General features: G+C 47.1%; 1 non-coding gene across 1 annotated transcript; it reads left to right on the top strand.

Moving 5' to 3' along the window:
• The first annotated feature begins 11,587 nt into the window (after window positions 1-11,587).
• LOC114813360 lies at window positions 11,588-11,725 on the top strand. Its single transcript, XR_003761082.1, has one exon. It is a non-coding gene; the product is annotated as a small nucleolar RNA SNORA7 (small nucleolar RNA).
• The last annotated feature ends 968 nt before the right edge of the window (window positions 11,726-12,693 follow it).

The raw sequence follows: 12,693 nt of genomic DNA, 5'->3' as shown, positions 1-12,693 counted from the left end.
TATCTTCCACAAGGGAGAGTCTGTCACTGCTTTTCATATTGACTCACAAAACCCAAACAGGTCACCTTGCCCTTTGCTGCTCTGGGTGCTTCACCAAAGGCAGCTTGGCTGTTCCCTTCCCAATAGACTTTGGATTGACCAAGTGGATTTAAGTAAGATTAGACTGAAAGCTACAGTCGATTAAACTGTGAGCCCATCACTGGTCAGGGAGTGTCTCTATCTGTTGCCGAATTGTCCATTCCAAGCGCTTAGTACGGTGCTCTGCACATAGTAAGCGCTCAATAAATACTATTGAATGAACGAATGAATCTCCATTTGGAACATCCAAAATGGCAGTGAGGAGATAGGGGAGAAAGGCTTTGGGTCTCCCTGTGGCACCCATTATTGGACCTAGTTGTTGCCTCTGTATCCCCGCTAAACCATTTCTTCAGGTTATCCTCTTTCTATTACAGGGAGATAGAGAGACTCCTTCTTTTTTTTAAAAAACAGAAGTATAGCATACATCGGTATGAGTTGGTCTAGACAGTATAATTGACCCGGATCTAACATTTATTTGATTGAGAGTGCCATGTAGTGAAAGAAGGGGTTTCATTCTGCTGTTGACAATTGAGGCCTTCCCTCAGCTTCCCATTCATTCATTCAGTCGAATTTATTGAGCGCTTATTGTATGCAGAGCACTGTACTAAGTGCTTGGGAGAGCATAATATAACAGTAAGCAGACACATGCCCTGCCCACAGTGAACCATCTCACAGATGGGCTTCTTTATCTGGGTCATTTTGTAAAACAAGGCTTTCCCTCCATCTCCACTGTGTTAATTCATTTCCAGCCTGAGGCAGATATGTGCCCCAGTTGCAATAGACAAAATGCCATGTGGGCTGAGTGATGGGCTTCTAATAAATCCCCTCATGAAGATTTCAGAGGAAACCAACTCCATCAGCAAGGCTGGTTTCTCACCACTGCTGTCTAGCTGCCTAGTGCCAGGATGGAAACCTGAAGCGGGAAGCAATCATAGGCTCCTTAGAGAGCCTTTCCCTATGTAATCCTGGCACACCAATAATATCCTGGCACACCTGTTGTGGTGGGGAGCCCAAGGAGTTGTGACGGTGAGAAGGGTGGCTCATTTCAGCCCCTGGAGAGACCAATTCCCTCCGATTCCTCTTCAAACACCAAGCAACTGTTCAGGTGAGTTTTCATTCTTACTTTTCACTTTTTCTTGGGCAGTGGAGTAGCCAAGATTGATTTTTCTACATGACTGAGAAAGGCCTAAGGTTACGAGATAAAAAGGTAGATTCCTTTTAAAATGTAATTTAAATTTTTTTCACTGGCATTAGCTCTGATATCAACACAAAATCACTTCCATTTTTCATAGACAGCTGGGCCCTGATTGCAGCTGCTTGAGAAGTGAGATGCCTGAATTTGGACTACGGAAGAGAAGCCGTGTGGCCTAGTGGAAAAAGCAAGGGCCTGAGAGTCTGTTACTTATCTTCTCCATGCCTCAGTTTCCTCATCTGTAAAATGGAGATTCAATACCTGTCCTTCCTCCCACTTAGAATGATGTTTTAGAAAAATGATCCAAGAATCAGTGTGAAATATGGACTGGAGGAGGGAGAGACTCAAGGCAGTGAAGTCAGTGAGGTAACTATTGCAATAGTCCAGGTGGGATAATGCAAGTCCTTGGCAGTTTGGATGTAGAGGAGAGGGCCGATTCCAAAAAGGTGGGGAGGAAAAACTGATAGAATTTAGAGACAGGCCAAATCTAAGGGCTGAAAGAGAGAGAGAAGTCAAGGATAATGATGAGGTTGTGGATTTGTGAGATGGTGATGTTGGCAAAAGTTAGGGGAAAGCTGGGTAGAGGAGAGGATTTGGAAGGGAAGATGAAAATTTTGGTTTGGGCCATGTTGAGCTTGTGGTGCCAGCAAGACTTCCAGTCAGAGGTGTCCTGGAGGCAGGAGAAATGTAACACTACAGAGAAGGAGAGAAGTTGGGGTGAGCAAGATCTATACGGGAGCTGTTTACACAGAGGAGGTAGCTGAAGCCATAGAGGAGAATGAAGGTGGAGGAGTGAGGCAGATCAAGAACTGAGTTTTGAGGGACCCTCACAGGATTAGAAGACAAAAACAGCTGGCAAAGATTGAGAAGAGTCTGCTAGAGGAGAAGTGGGAGAACTAAGAGAGTTCTCCAGAATGAAAATCTTATCCGGAGAGCGATAAAGAACCCGAAGAGGTCCTCTAGTCAGTCCTCTCCCTCAGACAGGCAAATGTCGAAATCAGAATTGAAGCAGCAGCGAGACCTAGAGGAAAGAGCGTAGGCCTGGGAGTTGGAGGACCTGGATTCTAATCCTGGCTCCACCACTAAACTTGCCCGTTGTGTGAACAGGCAAGTCACTTAACTTCTCTGTGCCTTAGTTTTGTCATCTGAAAAACAGGGATTCACTACCACTTCTCCCTCCTACTTAGGCTGTAATCCTCATGCAGGGCAGGGACTGTCCCCCACCTGATTTTCTCAGATCTACCCCGACGCTTAGTACAGTTCTTGGCACGTGAGAAGTTCTTAACAAATACCAACCAGTGCAGTTCTCTGTCAATTTTCTTTTCAAGACTCCCAGAGTTATAAACCTCCACATCCACCCTTGGTAGCCCATCTCAGTGGCTAATCCCACTGACCAGCTACGGCTTGCCAAATTCTCTCTCGCTGCAATTTATTCTCTCATTGATCTCCCTCTCAAGGAAGCAGCCTTTTTGGACTCTCTAACCACATGTGCTCATGCATAAAGCATTTAGAAAAACTGCCTTTGTAGAACCCTGGGCAAAGCTCATCTGTATTTGGGTCCGGATGCCATGCGAGTCTGTTAAAGCTAAATGACGACGCCTACAGACTTAAGAAATAATGGAGGAGAAGAATAGGAAGCTCAGGACCATAATTTTAAGAAAGGAAGTCGGATGGGGGGAGGGAGGGGGTAGAGGCAGCAGGGGATAGAGGGAGGAAGAGAGAGCAGCGTAAGAGGCTGCAAGGAAAACTCTCGCTCATTAGAACAAGCAATCTTTATTTAAACAGCTAACCGAATTAATGGCCTCACCCATATGCCAGCACTTTTCAGAAAAAGCCACACCGCACGCAAGAAAAGAGAAAGCAGAGATGCAGCTCTTGTTTTGAGAGGGCTAATTATCAAAGCTCTCTTTCCATCCTGTTGATATCAATCATGGCAGGGTGCAGTAGTTGCTGCCAGTTTAGAGGAAAAATTACCCAGACTGACGCCTCCAAGTAATTGATAATTTGCCTAAATGAACAAATCAAGGAAGATTTAATTGTTGGCAGGGATGGTAACACAGTAACAGGAAGGTATATAATTGCTTAAATATTACACCCATTTTTCCACTCACCCCCAAGCCGGCAATCCTTTTCCAATAAAGTCTAATTGTGTAATGACATTTATGTGGGCTAGATTTGTGACATTATAAATGACACTCATGACAGAATTGTCAGACTGTGACAACTCAGTGACAGTCCCGGTGAGAAATTAATCATCTTGGATGCTTTAAAGTTGCTCATTTATGGCTGCCCAACAAGACCTCACTGCGGAAACGGACGCATTCCCTTCTCCTCCCTAGTTCTCCCTAAGGGACGGTCGAGGGCCGGCGCTCTCTCCTCCTCCTCCTCGTCCCCCCTCCTCGGATATCCCCAGTGGATAAGGGATGATGGTTTGGAACGACATGCAGGGGGCCCACAGAGCTGAGGGACTCAAACACCCGGAAGACTCCTGAGGCAGAAAGAGTCCTCGGCTACCTCGTATGGAGATGATATTTCTGGAGGAAGGAGAGATCCAGTTGGGGTTGATGTTAATAAAGGCAGAAAGGAAAGGAAGACTAAAGGCTATTTTTAGCGTAGTAATGATGAAGAAATGAGGACCATCCTGTACTATGCTAAGAGGTATGCCTGCATTCATTTCTCTGTAGGCACTTCAATGCTCCCTGCTTGGGAGACATCTGTTAATTGCTTCCTGTTGAAGTTCATTTTGACATTTGGAGAAATGGGACTAGATGGTCTAACCGTGGTAGTCTAAAATATTTCTCCCTGGTGCCAGGGAGGGAAGAATCCTTTCGGTGAAAGAGATGAGGTCAGAGTGTCTGGTCCATTCAGGTTTAGCATTACCCACATAAGACAGAATTGGGCTCCTCCCAACTCTGGAGCAGTCAATCGATCAATCGGTGGCATTTACTGAGTGTTTACTGTGTGCAGAGCACTACACTAAGCACTTGGGAGAGTACAGTTCTATACCTCAAAGGGAGCAGTTTTGCCTAGTGGATAGAGCATGGGCCTGGGAGTCAGGAGGACCTGGGTTCTCAGCTCTGCCACGTGTCTCATTCATTCATTCATTCATTCAATAGTATTTATTGAGCGCTTACTATGTGCAGAGCACCGTACTAAGCACTTGGATTGTACAAATCGGTAACAGATAGAGACAGTCCCTGCCCTTCGACGGGCTTACGGTCTAATCGGGAGAGACGGACAGACAAGAACAGTAGCAATAAATAGAATCTAGGGGATGAACATCTCATTAAAACAATAGCAAATAAATAGAATTAAGGCGATGTACATTTCATTAACAAAATAATTGGGCAAGTCACCTCACTTCTCTGTGCCTCAGTTAATTCACCTCTAAAATGATAATTAAGAGTGTGAACCCTTTGTGGGACAGGGACTATATCCAACCAGATTAACTTTTATCTACCTCAGAGTTTAGAGCAGTGCTTGGCACATAGTAAGCACTCAACAAGTACCACAATAATAACAGTAATAAACCACCTCTACGGGCCTCAGTTACCTCATCTGTAAAACGGGGATTAAGACTGTGAATCTCATGTAAGAATAATAATGATAAGGTTTGTTAAGCGCTTACTATGTTCCAAGAACTGTTCTAAGCGCTGGGACAGAGAGTGTGGCCAACTTGATTAACTTGTATCTACTCCAGCGTTTAGAACAGCGCCTGGTACAGAGTAAGCACGTGACAATTGCTATAAGCAAAAGTTTAAATACTCTAAAGGGGAGAAAGGCAGGCCCAGAGTTCACCATTTTGCTCAGTGGTATAATTGCCTTTTGGGAGAACAGGCCTCAGGTTTGAAAGGAACATGGGTTCAAAGGAGCAGAGAAGGTGGAGGCTATTTGAATCCAATGAACCACAGCAAGCCAGGGTGGGAATCAGGGGGGCTGCCCCAGGGGGACCTTTTGCAGCTGGGCCAACAGTAGTGGGCTTGGATGGAATTTTTCAGTAATAATGTTGGTATTTTTGTCGGCATTTAAGTGCTTACTATGTGCAGAGCACTGTTCTAAGCGCTGGGGTAGATACAGGGTAACCGGGTTGCCCCACGGGAGGCTCACAGTTAATCCCCATTTTACAGACGAGGTAACTGAGGCACAGAGAAGTGAAGTGACTTGCCCACAGTCACACAGCTGACAAGTGGCAGAGCCGGGCGGGATTCGAACTCATGACCTCTGACTACCAAGCCCGGGCTCTTTCCGCTGAACCACGCTGGCATCTCATTAACAAAATCATACTGCATCAGAGGGGCCTGAGAGTCAGAAGCAGCATGGCCTAGTGGATACTGCACGGGCCTGGGAGTCAGAAGGATGTAGGTTCTAATCCCGGCTCTATTACCTGTCTGCTGTGTGACCTTGGGCAAGTCACTTCACTTCTCTGTGTGTAAAATGGGGATCAAGACTTTGAGGCCCATGTGGGACATGGATTTTTCATCCAACCTGATTAGCTTGTATTTATCCCAGCTCTTAATACAGTGCCTGGCGCATAGTAAGCGCTTAGCAAATACCATAAAAGGAGGTGGGGGGAGCGTGGCTGAAAGGTTTACTTATCACCGCAGATACGTGTGGAGCAGAGTGCTGGACTGATCAGCGCCCGGAAGACTCCAAAGGTACAATCAGCTCAGCTATTGCAACCAAAAGTGGCCATCCAATTCCCCGCCCACAAGGAGTTTATAGACTAGAACTCTAAGTTGAGTGCTCTGCAACATTTCATCAGCTCGATCGGTCGAACCATGGTACTTATTGAGCACTTACTGTGTGCAGAGCACTCTGCTAAGTGCTTGGAAGCCTACAACATAAAAAAATAGGTTTAGACAATTCCCCGTCCACAAGGAGTTTATAGACTAGAACTCTAAGTTGAGTGCTCTGCAACATTTCATCAGCTCGATCGGTCGAACCATGGTACTTATTGAGCACTTACTGTGTGCAGAGCATTCTGCTAAGTGCTTGGAAGCCTACAACACAAAAAAAAATAGGTTTAGACAATTCCCCGTCCACAAGGAGTTTATAGACTAGAACTCTTAATTTAGTGCTCTGCACACAGTGGATGCTCAATAAATAGCATTCGTTGATATATCAGTCTCTGGAAAAACTACTCCCAACCACCATCTTCAAATCGAATGGCCAATCAAGCAGCGTGGCTTAGAGGAAAGAGCCCGGGCTTGGGAGTCAGAGGACGTGGGTTCTAATTCCGGCTCCGCCACTTGTCTTCTGTGTGACCTTGGGCAAGCCACTTCACTTCTCTGTGCCCCAGTTACTTCATCTGTAAAACGGGGATTAAGACCGTGAGCCTTCCGTGGAACAACCCGATCACCTTATATCCACCCCGATGCTTAGAACAGTCTTGTCTTATGCCGTCGAGTTGTCTCTGACCCAGAGCGGTGCCATGGACACATCTTTGCCAGAACACCCCCACCTCCATCTTCAATCGTTCCGGTGGCGGATCCATAGCGTTTTCTTGGTGAAAATACGGAGGTGGTTTACCGTTGCCTCCTTTCGCATAGTCGGCTTGAGTTTCCACCGTCAACTCTCTTCCATGCCGCCGCTGCCCAGCACGGGTGAGTTTTGACTCGTAGCAGATTGTCTTCCACTCGCTAGCCACTGGCCAAGCTACGAATCCAATGGGTAGGCCTCTGCTTGACTCTCCCTCCTGTAGTTGAGACCGGTAGAGTACTGGAAACTCTCCAGGTGCGACCCTGAGGAGGGGCTTAGGATAGTGCTTGGCACACAGCAAGCACTTAACGAATATCATCATCGTCGTCGTCTTATTTCCCCACAACACTGGCCTACTCTGGTGTGACGGAGGAGATGTAGAAGCAGCGTGGCTCAGTGGAAAGAGCCCGGGCTTGGGAGTCAGAGGTCGTGGGTTCGAATCCCGGCTCTGCCACTTGGCAGCTGTGTGACTGTGGGCAAGTCACTTCACTTCTCTGGGCCTCAGTGACCTCTTCTGTAAAATGGGGATTAAGACTGTGAGCCTCATGTGGGACAACTTGATTACCCTGTACACCCCAGCGCTTAGAACAGTGCTCTGCACATAATAAGCGCTTAACAAATACCGACATTATTATGAAAATGATTCAGAGTTTATAAAACTGTTCACCTCCACAGCTTCTGGTAGCATCTCCTGATCTGACTATCTTTGGATAGTGTGTAGGAAATGAAGGAACATGTGAGACAGTCCATCAATCAATGGTATTTATTAAGCTCTTATTAGGAGTCAAGCAGTGTTCTAAGCACCGGGGTAGATACGAGATAATCAGGTTGGACCCAGTACCTGTCCACATAGGACTCACAGCCTAAAACGGAGGGAGGAGGTTACAATCCCCATTCTACAGATGAGGTAACTGAGGGACAGAGAAGTTAAGTGACTTGCCCAGGGTCACATAGCAGACAAGTAGAAGAGCCGGGATTAGAACCCAGGTCGCTCAATAATCTTCTGAATGTGGCTTTTTCAGAGATGACCCCCCATTTTCTACTTAATTTGTCTTGAAAGGGCCATTTGACCAGGAGGTGTAAAAAGCAGAATTTTATCTCCTGAGCAATCACTTGTAGGACAACAACTAGAAATATCTGTTCGAGAGCTATTTTATTTAGGTTTTTCAATGGGTATTAGGAAGACAACAAAGTTGTGGAGTAGCAGCTTAAAATATTGTTCCAAGTGAATTCATATTTTAGCAGATAATTCCTAATTAATTTGCTGTAGTTATCTTGTTAAATGTCAATTAAATCTCTCAGCATCCCTTACAGGTTTCCTCTATTCATAAAATGTAATTATGTAGCTATTGCTCATGTAGTCTTTATTGCTTATACAATCTTCAGTTAAACACAAGTCTAATAGATTTATCTTCCGAGTTCTTATTAAGCATCACTAACCACTCTAATTAATAATCGATAACTTATTTACATAATTAATTGGGGAAGCACTCTAATGAGACGGAGCCTAGCAGCTATCTAAGCGTCTGCTAAACCTTTTGTCTTAAAGAGCATTTCCAGCTCAACGTCAAAGGGTTTAGCTACTCGGATCCCGTTAGAGCTACGGAGAGATCCTGGGTGAAAGACTCTCCGTTTCGCAGCGGTGACGGGTCAGGAGATAGGCTTATGACTGTAGTATTGCTATTTGAAGACGGAGTTAAAAATTGTCCTGCCATAGAATAACTGAGGAATGGCAGAAGGATGGCAAATGCTATTGTTCGCATGTGTATGCTGTGTGGGTGACCCCCCCCCCCCAATTCAAAGTTCAAGCCCCCAGTAAAGCTCACCTCCTCCAAGAGGCCTTCCCAGACTGAGCTCCCCCTTTTCCCTCTGCTCCCTCTGCGCCCCCTTCACCTCTCCTCAGCTAAACCTCCTTCTCCCCCCTTTCCCTCTGCTCCTCCCCCTCTCCCGTCCCATCCCCTCAGCACTGTACTCGTCCGCTCGACTGTATAGATCTTCATCACCCTATTTATTTTGTTTAATGAGATGTACATCCCCCTGATTCTATTTATTTGCTATTGTTTTAATGAGATGTTCTTCCCCTTGACTCTATTTATCGCCACCGTTCTCGTCTGTCCGTCTCCCCCGATTAGACCGTAAGCCCGTCGAAGGGCAGGGACTGTCTCTATCTGTTACCCATTTGTACATTCCAAGCGCTTAGTACAGTGCTCTGCACATAGTAAGCGCTTAATAAATAATAATAATAATGTTGGTATTTGTTAAGCACTTACCATGTGCAGAGCACTGTTCTAAGTGCTGGGGTAGACACGGCAATCAGGTTGTCCCACGTGGGGCTCACAGTCTTAATCCCCATTTTACAGATGAGGGAACTGAGGCACAGAGAAGTGAAGTGACTTCTCCCCAGTCACACAGCTGGCAAGTGGCGGAGCCGGGATTCGAACTCATGACCTCTGACTCCAAAGCCCGTGCTCTTTCCACTGAGCCACGCTGCTTCTCTAATACTATTGAATGAAAAGACCTAGGTGCCATCAATAGCCTTTGGCACTCTCTCTGTATAAATGGGGTCTTTGGACTTGTGGCTGCAACTGTCCTCTCTCCTGAAGTCTTTGCTCAAGAAGAACGTCTTCCTCTCCCTCTCTTTCCCCCCACCCCCTTCCCGCTATCCACTGTCATAACGATTATTATAATAGTAATGATGACGATGGTGGGACATATTAAGGTCGAGCACTGTTCTAAGCTCTGGAATAGATAATAATAATAATGTTGGTATTTGTTAAGCGCTTGCTACGTGCAGAGCACTGGTCTAAGCGCCGGGGTAGACACAAGGGAATCAGGTTGCCCCACGTGGGGCTCACAGTCTTCCGATGAGGTAACTGAGGCCCAGAGAAGTGAAGTGACTTGCCCACAGTCACACAGCTGCCAAGTGGCAGAGCCGGGAGTCGAACCCGTGACCTCTGACTCCAGAGCCCGTGCTCTTTCCACCGAGCCACGCTGCTTCAATCAGATCAAACACGGTCTCTGTGCCGCTTAGTGTTCACAATCTAGGAGCAGCATAGCGTAGCGGATAGAGCACGGGCCCGGGAGTCAGAATGACCTGGGTTCTAAGCCCAGCTCCACCACTTGTCTGCCTTGTGACCTCGGTCGAGTCGTTTAAGTTCTCCCTGCCTCAGGTCCCTCATCCGTAAAATGGGGATTAGGACTGTGAGCCCCATGTGGGACGTGGACAGTGTCCAACCTGTTTACTTTGTATCTACCCCAGTGCTTAGAACAGTGCCTGGCACATAGGGCTTAACAAATACCATTAAAAGGGAAAGAGAACAGATAGGTGTAGCCTCGGCTGTCGCTTCTCAGAGATCGATGCCTATTTCGCGTGGTTTGAGGTTGGGCTTTATCGTGGATTCACAGCGTGCCTTCAGCCCTCTCTGCTTGCGGTTGATCGTAATAACCATAATAGTAATGATCTGGTATTTGTTAAGCACCTATTACGTACCGAGCGCTGTGCTAAGCCCTGGGGCAATCAGATCAGGCACAGTCTTTGTCCCACATGGGGCTCACTTTCTAAGTGGAAGGGGTTGCTCCATTTCATCTCACCATTCAGAAAAGGAATTTTTTTTAGGACGATGCAGCCGGAGAGCATGCGGGGAAGAGACAAAGAAAAGGATGAAGAGGAAAGGGAAAAGAGGGAGAGTGACAGTGACAGAGGGGCAAAGAAAGCCAGAGAGGAAAGAGAGTAAGAGAAAGGCACCCGTAAGAGCAGGCGTGATAAAAATCTGTTCACATAGGCTGCTCACCTGCTCGCAAAGGCTCGTGTGCTTACACAAACACATACAGACAGTCGATTCCACACCGAGACGTTATCATCGATATCGGGGTGATGGGGGGCGGCTGGAGCTGCCCCGATGACCGCGGCTAAGGCAGGGACCCCCTCCCACCCTTTGAGCAGCCAGCAGCCAACGGTAGAGAGTGGCAACGGGGAAATCACCATGGCAACAGCAGCAGATAAGCTGAAGCAGTCCCCTGTCCACCCCCCCGCTCCACCCCACGGCCGAGGTCACGGAGGAAATGACCTCAACGGTCAAAGGTCAACAGCAGCAGCGAGGCTCATCCTGCCCTGTTATTCCCATCTGCATTCTGCACTGCCGGAGGCTGCCGTGGGTGGGACTCCTGGCTGCAGCTGCATCCGTCAGCGCGGTCGCCACTGGAGCAAAAAGAAGCAGGACCTCATGGGGTTCCTCCAGCCATAATTTAGGTCCCGAGGCGCTAGCCAAAATGTCCTGACTTTCTCCTCCACCTAAGGACAACTGGTCATTTCCCCCGATGGCAGCCGTTCGTTGCCCACCACTCCCACCAGGCACACACATCCCACTTCATCCTCTGAGGGTGGTTGGGAGCAGGTTGGAGGATGTTTTCCCCCTTCTAATAATAATAATAATGTTGGTGTTTGTTAGGCGCTTACTATGTGCAGAGCACTGTTCTAAGCGCTGGGTCAAATACAGGGTCATCAGGTTGTCCCCTGTGAGGCTCACAGTTAATCCCCATTTTACAGATGAGGTAACTGAGGCACAGAGAAGTTAAGTGACTTGCCCACAGTCACACAGCTGACTTAGACCCTAAGCCCGTTGTTGGGCAGGGATTATCTCTATCTGTTGTCGAACTGTACATTCCAAGCGCTTAGTACAGTGCTCTGCACACGGTCAGCACTCAATAAATACTGTTGAATGAATGAAGTTCCCATAGCCCCCGAGGTCCCTTTTTTAGGGTATGTTTGTTTTTTATGGTATTTGTTTAGCGTCTACTCTGTGCCAGGCACTTTATTAAGCACTGGGGTAGATACAAGTTCCCCTCTCAGGGTCGTACCTGGAAAGTTTCCGGCACTCTACCAGTCTCGATTATGAGAGGGAGAGTCAAGCAGAGGCCTACCCATTCCATTCTTAGCCTGGGCAGTGGCTAACGAGTGGAAGGCAATCTGCTACACGTCAAAACTCACCTGTGCTGGGCATCAGCGTCCCGGCAAAGAATCAAGGGTGGAGAATTCAAGCTTACTGCTTGGAAATAGGCGCTACAGAAGTAAACCATTTCAGTATTTTTACCAAGAAAACTCTATGGATGCACTACCAGAACACTTGCAGATGGAGGTGGGGCATTCTGAGAGAGAAGCATAAGACAAGACAAGATACAGGCTGATCGGGTTGGACACAGTCCGTGTCTCACATGGAGCTTTCTTTATCAACCCTCATTTTCCAGATGAGGTAACTGAGGCCACAGAGAAGTGACTTGCCCAAGGTCACTCAGCAGATAAGCAGAGGAGCTGGGATTAGTACTCAGGTACTTCTGACTCTCAGGCCCACGCTCTCTCAGATACAAGAAAATCAGGTCACATGCAGTCCCTGTCACCCTTGGATTTCACACTCTGAGAGGGCGAAACAATGGGTATTGAATCTCCATTTCATAGATGAGAACACTGAGGCGGAGAGAAGTTAAAGGACTTGCCCGAGGTCACACAGTAGGCAAGTCACTTCACTTCTCTGGGCCTCAATTACCTCATCTACAAAATGGGGATTGAGACTGTGAGCCCCACGTGGGACAAGGGACTGTGTCCGACCCAATTTGCTTGTATCCTTCCCAGTGCTTAGTACAGTACCTGGCACATAGTAAGCGCTTAACAAAAGCCATTATTATTATTATTATTATTATGCGGTGGAGCCAGAATTAGAACCCAGATCTTCTGACTCCCAGTGTTCTTTCCACTAGAATACACTGCCTCTCTTGGATAAATGAACGTGTTATGCAGGACAAACTGGGCTAGTCTTGGGACAAATTCATCCAGTCTTGTTTTCAACTGGGTCAGTGGCACCAGACATGATGAAGACTGAGTTCGCTATGAAGATAACAGGCGGGCGGAGGGATTCAGGACATTTTGACATCTATTGGAGACAGTTAGACTG

This window comes from Ornithorhynchus anatinus, chromosome 7, assembly GCF_004115215.2.
Source record: "Ornithorhynchus anatinus isolate Pmale09 chromosome 7, mOrnAna1.pri.v4, whole genome shotgun sequence".
Classification (NCBI taxonomy): Eukaryota; Metazoa; Chordata; class Mammalia; order Monotremata; family Ornithorhynchidae; genus Ornithorhynchus; species Ornithorhynchus anatinus.
This window is presented reverse-complemented; position numbering and strand designations above follow the sequence as displayed.